The sequence below is a fragment of the Esox lucius genome, chromosome 17 (genome assembly GCF_011004845.1).
Source record: "Esox lucius isolate fEsoLuc1 chromosome 17, fEsoLuc1.pri, whole genome shotgun sequence".
In the NCBI taxonomy this organism is placed as follows: domain Eukaryota; kingdom Metazoa; phylum Chordata; class Actinopteri; order Esociformes; family Esocidae; genus Esox; species Esox lucius.
In genome coordinates this window covers 42,000,003-42,011,481 of record NC_047585.1, presented here as the reverse complement: position 1 = coordinate 42,011,481, position 11,479 = coordinate 42,000,003, and the positions used below count along the sequence as shown (strand labels likewise).

At 44.6% G+C, this 11,479-nt stretch overlaps 1 protein-coding gene across 3 annotated transcripts in view; it reads left to right on the top strand.

Annotated features, from left to right (window-relative positions):
• The first annotated feature begins 220 nt into the window (after positions 1 to 220).
• Positions 221 to 11,479, top strand: part of LOC105016715 (cadherin-22) — a 163,605-nt gene continuing 152,346 nt past the window's right edge. For all 3 annotated transcript variants that reach the window (XM_010880735.3, XM_020055179.2, XM_020055180.2), the window contains exon 1: positions 221 to 352. The gene's annotated coding sequence lies outside the window, so the exon portion shown is untranslated. The remainder of the gene's footprint in view (positions 353 to 11,479) is intronic.

The window sequence follows — 11,479 nt, the reverse complement described above, 5'->3', positions numbered from 1 at the left end:
TTTACTCTGCATTGACTCATACGCTCTACTATCCTTTTTCAGTGCTGGGGGCATCAATGGTTTATGGTGCAGCAAGGCTTATCAACACTTCCAAAACGGTCTCTCCATCGCTCATGTGTAGGTTCTCTCCATCACCACTAGGGGCTTACCGAGCCGCGCTGTGTTTCCTGTCCTCTCGAAAAGGAGACTCCAATACTCGTGTGGTGGCAGAGAGGATTGAGTGTGTCTACGCTTCAGACTGTCCGTTGCGGCTGCTGCTTGTAGGGGATCATACCTTTTGGAAAAACAGAAGTCGGATAAAGAGGACCAATCTTTCTAAATTGTCTGAATATACATTCTCCCACGTAAAAAGGTAGGGACATGACGTTCATTCGACTTTTGCTTTTATTTGGACATGAACCAGCTTTAGGTGCAACTTCATTCTGCGTTTGTTTCGATCATCAACATTTGGGTAGTTGCAGGGAAAAGAGCGGGACTATAATTGAAAGCTGGAGTTTTGTGAGATGACCAAGCGAAGAACGCTTGGCCATGGCAGTTCCCATGGATATCCTCTCATCGGTGATGCGCAATTTATGATGAATTCACTCTAAATCAAAGATTGAACTTGTTGCCAATTGCAACACCGTGGTGAAGGCGGATAGATAACGCTATCTCAAGTGAAATATTGAACGTGCGTAACGTTCTGTCTCCATCACGTGTATTGTGTGTGAAAATCATTATGGTGAAGTTCTACACTGCGTGATTTAAAACCAAAATATTTAGAAAATGTTTTTGTATTAGGAATATATATATGTAAAATTATTTGCGCATAATGTGTATTTGTTCCCGCGATGTATGAATGCGTTTGCAATTCTAGGAATGAAAGTCTAAAAATACTTACAATGCAAGTATACTTAGGCTATCAGTTTAGGTATTCAGAGCAAATCAGTATAGCAGACAGCAGTGTAGTCCTTTAGTAGTTTATGCAACTATATTATGATGATTGATAAGCTAATATTTTGACCTAAAACCCAATGTAATCGATGAAGAAAGACTCAATGGTAGGCCATCACTTTTTTTGCGCAACGACAGGTGCGATATAAAGGGACATAAAAAAACAAAAACGGTCTCTTGATGGAGCCACTGTCAATTCGAGATAATAATATAATTAATTATCATGTAGGGGGGACTAATTTCATACATTTATATAACGAGTGCAGTTGACACTTGATGCTCCGACTGCCGACTCCAGTGTTCATGGAAGTTGGACGTGAGCACTGGTTATCCGTTGCATGGCTAAATGTCAAGGCTACTCGTCAAAGCAGCATAGGATAATGCCGGTATATTTGCAACTATAATTCACTCTGAAATTATTGTACATGTTGTTATGGCTTATTGATATGATATAATAATAATTTTTTGTTTTATTGTCCCTTGATGTAATAGAACATTTTGTCTAAAACGGCACATTTCTGGTTATTTTCCATTAAGTTTTCCGTTTGAAAATTCATCCAAAACTGTGACGAATTGCATTAGTCATTCTTTATCTCATGGTTTACTATATGGCAAATCATTAGATAAGGTTTGAGACATTGCCTTTCCTTTTGCTAAGTGTGTCTAAACGAGAGCTGTGTAACTCCAGATTTTAGAAATCAGCCACTAAGGCAACGATTGAATCCTTTGATAATCTGTACTCCAATATTCTATTCTTCCACAAAAATGCTTACATAGCAGTATCTTTTGGGAAATTAAAGAATTACCAAACTGGCAAGGTTTAGCATTTGCCCTTGGTTTTGATTTGAATAAAAATGTATAAACAGGTTTTTATACAAGACAAGTTTTCACAAGCAGTGCCTAGTTTCATGTCCACTTGTACAGGTAGAATGTGGATATGCTGTGCCTGGTGTGTTGCCCAATCATTTGTCTTCTATTGTTCCCTTCTGCTCATTGGTCAAAGCATGTATGTTACGGCTTACAGTTGAAGTGAAGGAGTTAGCCAGCCAAATGTACGCTTTACACTGTTGATTGCTGTCTGACCTTGCCCTAAGACAGTGGTGTCCAAGTTCAAACCCTTCTAGCTTTTGGAGCTGCTGGTTGTGCATGCACCACTCAGTAGTTCAGCATGTACCACTCAGCTAGAACATAATTGTTTGGGGAAGCCAAGATAGAGACGGGCCTTTTTCTCAACGTTCAATCAATGAGGCACAATTATCCAATTACACGCTGATCCGCAAGTAAAAACTGCATGGGCGGTTGCCCTTGAAACCGTACTTCCCAAGAAAACATGGTGTAGCTGTACCATGATAGAACTTCAGGAGCAGTGTGAGGTGTGTGAGGTGTGTGAGGTGTGTGCGGTGTGTGAGGTGTTAGCAGGACGGTAAGGGTGCACTAAGCCAGGCAGCCCAATGCAGATTTATTTTCACCAATTCGTGTTTAGACCAATCAGGTCAGCTCTGAAGAAAATCTGATGGGAAATGATCTGATGTGATTGGACAGTGTGTCAGTTACTGAAAAACAAAAAAAAACTAAATGCACTTTGAAGTACTGCTTTGTTGTGTTTGCCCAGGGCGCCGTAGTAATGACACGTTTCACTGTAATGACACGTTTATTGCATGGTAATAACGTCTGTCCATCTTGGTTAACGATACAAATTCATCCTGAATCACAGTGTTGTGAATATTACTTCAAGCCATCTTCTAATCAAGATCATAAATACTTCAAGCGCATAGTTTTCAGTCAACATGGTTAATTGATCAAATCACACACCGCTGAGTTGGGCCGTGAATATGCACATTTCAGGTGTCCTGGTTTTAGGTACATTGATCCATTCGTTTGATTATGTCCCATCATCAGCGGTGACCGTACGTGTTGGCATTCTACCTTTGAGCTGTTCAACAGACGCTCCCGTCCAGGACCATGTCCAGTTGGGGCTTTCATCTTAAGACAGCCGTGCAAAGCAGAACATCCGCCAGCAATGGGCAACAGAGACGAGACAAATTGACGGTGTCTATTGATGTTGTCCATTACACCTGACACACTCACATTGTCATACAGCCCTGGTCTGTTGTAAGCAGTGCGTACATTACAAGGTTTACACCCCGCTAGCCCCGATCTCCCGAATGAAACCATTATGGATTTATTGTGATTTATGGACCTCCCCGTGAGTGCGTATTGGGGTGCTCCCGGAGCGGGCTCCTAGCCGCGCCTCGGCACCGACCCGAAACCCAGCGATAAATGGAGGCTGTGATGAAGCAGTCCATCGGTCGGGTCATTGATTACCGTTTACCCACGCTGGGAACAAAGCTCAGTCGGTTGGGTGTGTGTGTGAGTGTGTGTGTGTGTGTGTGAGTGGTGTGTGGGCGTGCATGGGGGGAAAGGCTGATGGATGTAGCCGTGGGGGTTGTAAAGATGACAGATAGGTGTTCAAAACGAGAGAGGCTTTATAGCTCGCTGAGAGGACACTGTTAGGCTGTTTAATTGATCCGGGAGCTGTGTGTCGGTTGGTTTACCCACAGGGGATTGCAGCTGCTCCGATGTCTCTAGCCTTGGCCCAGTGAGTGGGGGGGCTTGTATACTTCACACTCTCCGGGGTCACAGTCCGACACCTGCTGCCCTGGGAACCGGGCCCACTGGCCAGAACTTTGTGGTGGCTATCACATCCGGGTTCACTTGTAGGAAGCTGACGCAGAAGGGAATGTGGCTAAAGGCACGTGACTGACATGCCCACAGATGTGTAGCCCCCTTTATTTGGCGTGTCGGCCCGTTGAAGCAAGCGCTCCACCAGTGAATCATGTGGCTGCAACTTGTGGGTGAAAGCATGCAGACGTGGTCAAGAGGTTCAGGTGGGGTTCGAGCAAACATTGGAACGGGCAGTGCCGACCCATGATGCGTAGGGGCTAAAGCATCGGAAGACCACGCCGGGTTTCACTCCTGTCAGCTAAAACCAGGACGTTTTTTAAACCTCCTAAACTGGACGAATGAAAATTGGATAAACGTTGCCAGGTCTGGCGAATCTTGGTTGGTGCTGCGACCTGCAGATGGTGGGGTCAGCATGTAGTGTGAACTACATTAATCCATGGATCCATCCTGCCTTGTGTCAGTGGTACAGGCCAATGGTGCTGGTGGTGTGTTGGTATGGGGAATTTCTCTGTTTTCTTGGCACACATTAGGCCCATTGACACCATTTAACATCATCTGAATACTGCGGCGTATCTAAGTATTAATGGTTTGCTGGAATCAACAGTTTAGCCTAGCCTGTCTCTTCAAAGGCAAACGTGACGCGAGAGTATTACTAGATTACTTATATCTGTACAACACTTTAAAATCTATGTTGCTTTGAGTGCAGAGGCGAGGGCTTTGGGGGAACATTTGAAACAGGGCACTAGTGTATTTTAATTGTATTTATAGTCCCAAGATTGTTTAATAACTTTAATGCATTTCTTTTATGTCTATCTGTTACTGCTTAAAGGACATGGCATCACTGAGGCAGACTCAATGTGTTCATTGATAGTAAGTGTCCCTAAAGAAAGATTAATGACAGGACTCATTATTATTTCATTAAACAACTTGGAGACCAACAACGGACATAGATTGGCGCCAAAACTGCTTTAGTTTCACTGCAGGCTCTGTAGTGTATAGTCCTAATCTTAAGTATGACATCCTTTCCATAATTGCTCTCATACCAACTTTATTTAATATATTTTATTAACAAAAAAATAAACAAAACTAAATATATCTATGTAAACGCTGAGTTCAGTGTGCAATCTATGAAATGGCCCTAGTATCAGTTGTTGTAGAACTTGTATGTTGAAATTTCTGTTTTCATAGTTTCGTTAGTGGCTGTCTAATTTTACATTTAACCGAAGAAAACCTATAATGCTGTTTTTAACGCTTTACTTGGACTGACATAGGTGCTGGTATGGTTCTGGTTATAATTAGGTTCCTATGTAGGACTGTTTATTTTTAGGTGCTAATATAGGATTGTTTATATTTATATTTCCACAATAGGTTTTAGATTCCGTTCTGAGAGGAACATAAGACAGTTAAACTAATATTGTAAGAATAACATGAGCTCCATAATATGTTTTAGGGTATATCCTGTAAGTGGAACTGGAGATCAGACAGTACTTCAAGTGTCGGGACTCGTCAAGCTTCTGCCCAAGTCAAGCTCTGGTTATACCCAGTTTTCATTGATATCTCCCATAGTTGAACAAGATGTGTGGACATTTCATAGTCATTAAATAATTGAAATGTAAGAATGAAATGGACCAAAACGGGCAACTTTGGGTGCATGAAATAGGAACCAACCATTTAGGCCCATTTGCCAAGACCCACCAGAATCTTTCTAAAGTGCCTTGGCATTTGCTGCTACCAGTAAGTGCTATAATTATGTTGAAAGCATCAATGTACTAACACAATTTTGCCTTCGTGTTCTTTGCAATGATTTCAGAAAAATCTCATGTGAATTTCCCATGATTATCACCAAGCCTGGTGTTTCCATGGCAATTTTGCTTTTTTAGAGGACATTTGGCCTTTGTCAGAGAGTGCACACTTTGCTTGTCTCACTTTGTTACTGTTTCCATCTGTAACTGTTAAAGGAGGCTGAGAAGACATTGTCAAATCTGGTAAATGGTTATTTAAGAAAAGTCCTGTTTGACATGGCTATCTATTTACAGGGTGAGTTAACACATCATTGGCTTTTTAGCCACTTTGGGGAAAGCAATTGCAAAGCTGTAATGCTTCATAAGCACCCATTGGCATTCAGGCACATTAAAGTTATTCCATATAAGCTGTTGTGATTTTACCGTGTAAACTTTAAACCAAATAAGGCTCAGTGATATTTCGTTAAGTTGGCGTCAGGAATTTTTTTTTTATGTCACACAGTCCATGATGCCTGATGGCAGGTATTGATTAAAGAGGTGCCCATGCTAATTAAACTCATGCCAGCTGAAACCTCAACATTGGTAGTTGTTTCATGGAAAAGACCCCATTCACCCTCTGTGACAACATTTTCCAAAGGATCCTTTGAACTGTGGGCCGGTGGCGCCTACTGGCGTGATCATGAGATCTGCTTCAATAGTAGTGGTGTGTCCCGCTATACACACACATGCGCGCGCACACGCACACACACAGATAGACAGGTAGACATATAGACAAACACATGCGGACAAGCACATTATACACACAGAGAGGCAGACACACACACACGCAGAAATCGCTGCAACTATAAATTCGTAAATTATTAATTTGTTTTTTTCGGGGGGGGGGGGGGGGGGGCGGTTAACTTAGCCCAGGTTTTGCCTGGAGACTGGTGGATTGGTTATAAAGTAGAAGGCTTGCTGTTAGGCCGCTGCTCATCCATCATGGAGTGGCCATTGCTCTGAAAGACCGGTCAAAGACCACAGCGCATCTGTAGCTCCCACGGACACCCGGGACCCGTAGCCATGCGTGGACTCCTGGGACCCGTATCCTTGTGTGGACACCCGTAGCCATGCGTGGACTCCCGGGACCCGTAGCAATGCGTGGACTCCCGGGACCCGTAGCCATGCGTGGACTCCCGGGACCCGTAGCCATGCGTGGACTCCCGGGACCCGTAGCCATGCGTGGACTCCCGGGACCCGTAGTCATGCGTGGACTCCCGGGACCCGTAGCCATCACGGCCCTGAACTGCACCGACAGCTTCTCTTGAACCTCTGGCGGCCCCCAAGAAATTAGGCGTGACTCTCACAAATCTTCACGGGTACCCCATGGACAGAGTCCTCCCTGGCAGAACCTCCTCTCAGAGCGTGAAGCCTGCTCCAGTCGTAGGCCGAGGGGGGTGAGGTCAGCCCGACACTGCCTTCCCTCCTGGGCATTTACCCCACACGAGGACGCAGAACGGCCAAGACCCTGCCCAGGCCAAGCAGACAGGGACAGTGAAGGAGCACCCTGTTGCCATGACATCTTCTGAACTCTGCATACACATTCTCACACACAGATTCACACTCCAGGTCATTCAGGCTCACTCACTGTCCAAACATTAAATCACACAAGCCCTCTGTGGAGACTCCGCCTCACCGCGACTCCCGCACAGTCATACTCAGTGTACACACACGCACACACACACAGTTTCACACACACACACAGTTTCACACACACCCATACATGCATTTTTTCCGTGCTGCTTTACCAAATGCATTGAGAACACTGGGGACATTCCATGTATTTTAATCTTGTTTATTGGATTTGTTTATTTTTCGACTGTATTTGGTCGTTATTAATTTTTACCCATGTGAACTCTCCTGTCCGGAGTTTCTTTATTCCGCCGATGTATGTACACTTAAATGCTCATGGTCATGTAATACCAAGTGAAGGTTTTGACTATAGCACGGTACTCCTTCTGTTCTGGCTCTGCACAAATTCATCTTGGTGCTCCTTCTGTTCTGGCCCTGCACAAATTCATCTTGGTGCTCCATTCAATTCAATTCAATAGGTGCTTTATTGGCATGAACGAATGGTTATCACTGTTGCCAAAGCAGACTTGTTTAGGCATCCATAGTGATACATAAAAAAGGGAAAACAACTAACATGGACAATTTTACACAAATAAAACAAACAAATCAGAAATGTACATTCTGGGCACAGTGGCCTCTCTTTTATTATGACAAGCCAGGACATATTCAGCTGTGAGGTCTACTGTCTATGTTTTCACCTCAGAAAATATATCCATAAAAATGAAATATCCATTCATTCTCAGAAGGGTGTTCGGAAAAAAGCAATGATTGTGCTACTTTGGACGGTGTTTTTGCACGTCTCAAAGCAGACATTCAGCGCTAGCTCAAGGCTGTACAACCTGATAATACGATTTTATCAGGCGAAACTTCCATCTTTTAAAAACCTTTCAAAATATGCCAAGGCTAGGAAGCTCACAACAATGTAATATCAAGGAGGATTTATCAACCACAATAGACTATTGTATTTCTCCTGTATGTGTCGTGATGTGACAAGTTATGACAATCCACAGGAGACAATGAGATAGCAATCTGTATTGAATTAGAATTTCAAAAGGTAAGCTGTGTCTGCAATCAAGAGGGCAGCACTGGAACAGGCTCACTTCAGCATTAGGCGTCCACAGGTTTGATGTTGCTAGTTCCAGTGCATTTCACTAGATCATGCACTGGAGTAATAATGTCATGTGCGCGTGCGCGCCTGTGTGTTCCTTAGCGCACATGCACATTCTCGGGTGTCTGGGGCAGGAGGAAGGGGGATGGAGAGGGAGAGAGACCCTCACAGAGCATATGTGGTTTTCTCCGCATTGTGGCTGCGGTGTCGCGAGGAATGGGAAGAGGGAGAGAGGGAACCTGAATCTGATTGGCTGCTTCTGTATTGGATCCAGCGCAGAATGCTTCAGTTCCTAAACCCTGGAATGCAAAGTCATCAGGTTGTCTAGTGCTCTGTATACACCGATCGGCCAAAACATTGTGACCGCTGACAGGTACAGTGAATAACACTGATAATCTCGTTTTCATGGCACCTGTCAGTGGGTGGGATATATTAGGCAGCAAGTGAACATTCAAAGTTGATGTGTTAGAAGCAGGAAAAATGGGCAAGCGTAAAGATCTGAGCGAATTCGACAAGGGGCCAAATTGTGATGGCTAGACGACTGGGTCAGAGCATCTCCAACACTGCAGCCCTTGTGGGGTGTTCCTGGTCTGCAGTGGTCAGTACCTATCAAAAGTGGTCCACGAAGGAAAAGCAGTGAACTGGCGACAGGGTCATGGGTGGCCAAGGCTCATTGATGCATGTGGGGAGCGAAGGTTGGCCTGTGTGGTCCGATCCAACAGACGAGCTACTGTAGCTCAAATTGCTGAAAAAGTTAATGCTGGTACTAATAGAAAGGTGTCAGAACACACAGTGCATCACAGTTTGTTGTGTATGGGGCTGCGTAGCCACAGACCAGTCAGGGTGCCCATGCTGACCCCTGTCCACTGCCGAAAGCCCCTACAATGGACATGTGAGAATCAGAACTGGACCACGGAGCAATGGAAGAATGTGGCCTTGTCTGATGAATCATGTTTCCTTTGACATCACGTGGATGCCAGGTGTGTGTGTGTGTCACTTACCTGGACAACACATGGAACCAGGATGCACTATGGGATGGAGGCAAGACGGTGGAGGCAGTGTGATGCCTTGGGCAATGTTCTGCTGGGAAACCTTGGGTCCTGCCATTCATGTGGATGTTACTTTGTCATGTACCACCTACCTGAGCATTGTTGCAGACCCTTTCATGGCAATGATATTCCCAGATGGCATTGGCCTCTTTCAGCAGGATAATGGACCCTGCCACAAAGCAAAACATTTTCAGCTAAAGGTGGACATGTGATCACCTAAACTGGCCGATTCAAGTGAGGAATAACGTTGCCTGGTCTGACAAAGGTCGATATCCGTTGATGCAGGTGGTTGGGTCCGAATTTGGGCCATGGGTTCATCCTTGTGTCCACAGTACAAGCTGCTGGTGGTATAATGTTGTGGGGATATTTTTTCTTGGCACACACAGGGATGTCACAGTGTATTTACAAAGTGTTGGTGACCACATGCATACGGTGTACTATGTACAGTAGTCTTTTAGAAAATGCTTCCTCCTTGTTCATTTAAGATTTCGGCTGATACTATAAGAACATTTCTGAATGACATTCAATGGCTTCATCAATCAAGGACTACCTTGCCCACACACACATTTACTTGGAAACACGATCAGTATAGTAGCGGAGGCTTTGCAAAATGGAAACATGACTATGTTAAATAACCCCTGTGACCTCACAGCGTGTAGTTCTACAATACACTTGATGGCGCTATAGTGTGTTGTTCAGCAAGCTAATCCCATTACCATGCTCCCTCTGGCCAATTATGTGTCCAATGTATCTCACTGACGTAGAAATCTCTCAGACATGACCCAAGCAGCCCCCCCGGGATGAAATGTCCCTTTAAAGGTTGACTCCAGTCACACGATGACCCAATCGAATGTCCAAGCTCCTCCAAAAACAAGCTGTTCTCCAAAATTGAATCTCACCGTGTCTGAAAGCAACCAAACCCTGTTCTCAGTAGCCAAACCCTGTTCTCAGTAACCAAACACTGTTCTCAGTAACCAAACCCTGTTCTCAGTAGCCAAACCCTGTTCTCAGTAACCAAACCCTGTTCTCAGTAACCAAACCCTGTTCTCAGTAACCAAACCCTGTTCTCAGTAGCCAAACCCTGTTCTCAGTAACCAAACCCTGTTTTCAGTAACCAAACCCTGTTCTCAGTAGCCAAACCCTTTTCTCAGTAGCCAAACCCTGTTCTCAGTAACCAAACCCTGTTCTCAGTAACCGAACCCTGTTCTCAGTAACCAAACCCTATTCTCACTAACCAAACCCTGTTCTCAGTAACCAAACCCTGTTCTCAGTAACCAAACCCTGTTCTCACTAACAAAACCCTATTCTCAGTAACCAAACCCTATTCTCAGTAACCAAACCCTATTCTCAGTAACCAAACCGTATTCTCGCTAACCAAACCCTATTCTCAGTAACCAAACCCTATTCTCACTAACCAAACCCTGTTCTCACCATCTCGAACATAATGATGGTCAGGTGTGCAGCAGGTCATTGGAGGAGGGGCACGCACTGCTGTGTCCGTTTTAATTGGCTAGAATCAGTTGTCATTCCCCTCTATGAACCAGTGATTGGTTTGCAAGGTAGGACATTTCAACTGAGGGGTGATTGCGGATGGACGATAAGGTGACGGGCGTGTCTCTTTAAACCCTCTAATCCTTTCATGAACATACATTCGTATGCACCCAGTATTCCATGTTTGGTGTGTGTTTGTGTCTGTTTCTCGGCGTGTGTGTGTGTATGTGTGTTCACTGCCAAATCTGACATACATCCGTAAAGAAATGATGATCTTACTATTGTGCATCTGTTTTTAATGGTGCACAGCTGCGTCCACACGTAAACTTAATCCAGGGACACGATGGGATTTGTACTCATGATGCATATCTCTGGGAGATTAAGCCCTCTGCCTGGATGTGCAGAGTTTTTTTTGTTGTTGTTCTGTGTGCACTTCCCTTTGTTTCTGCAACCATAATGGGCTTTGTAAGTTAACACCCATGGGACCCAACAGTACTTCTGAGCCTGGTTTGCTATAGTGCCCCAGTTCGAAGCCGCTGCGACTCTGAGTAGAACACGGGTAGCAGGTGGATTTGGGGGAGTGCGACATTAACCGCCACGTTCCTCCCTTCTTTTCTGCTTATCGTCTCCTCTTTTTCGAGTTTTTCACTCAATTGATGAGGGTGTAATCGTGATTCGGCCTGATTTGAATAGTCAACATTGGCCTCTCGGGAGGAGTTTCTGGCTGACTGGCGGTAAAGTCGAGAAGTCAGACAGTTGCATAGTGAAAAACAATTGCAACCTAATTCCTATTTAGTACACTGCCTTTGATCGGGGCCGGAGTGACGCACTAACGAGAAAAGTCACGGAATGATGCTACA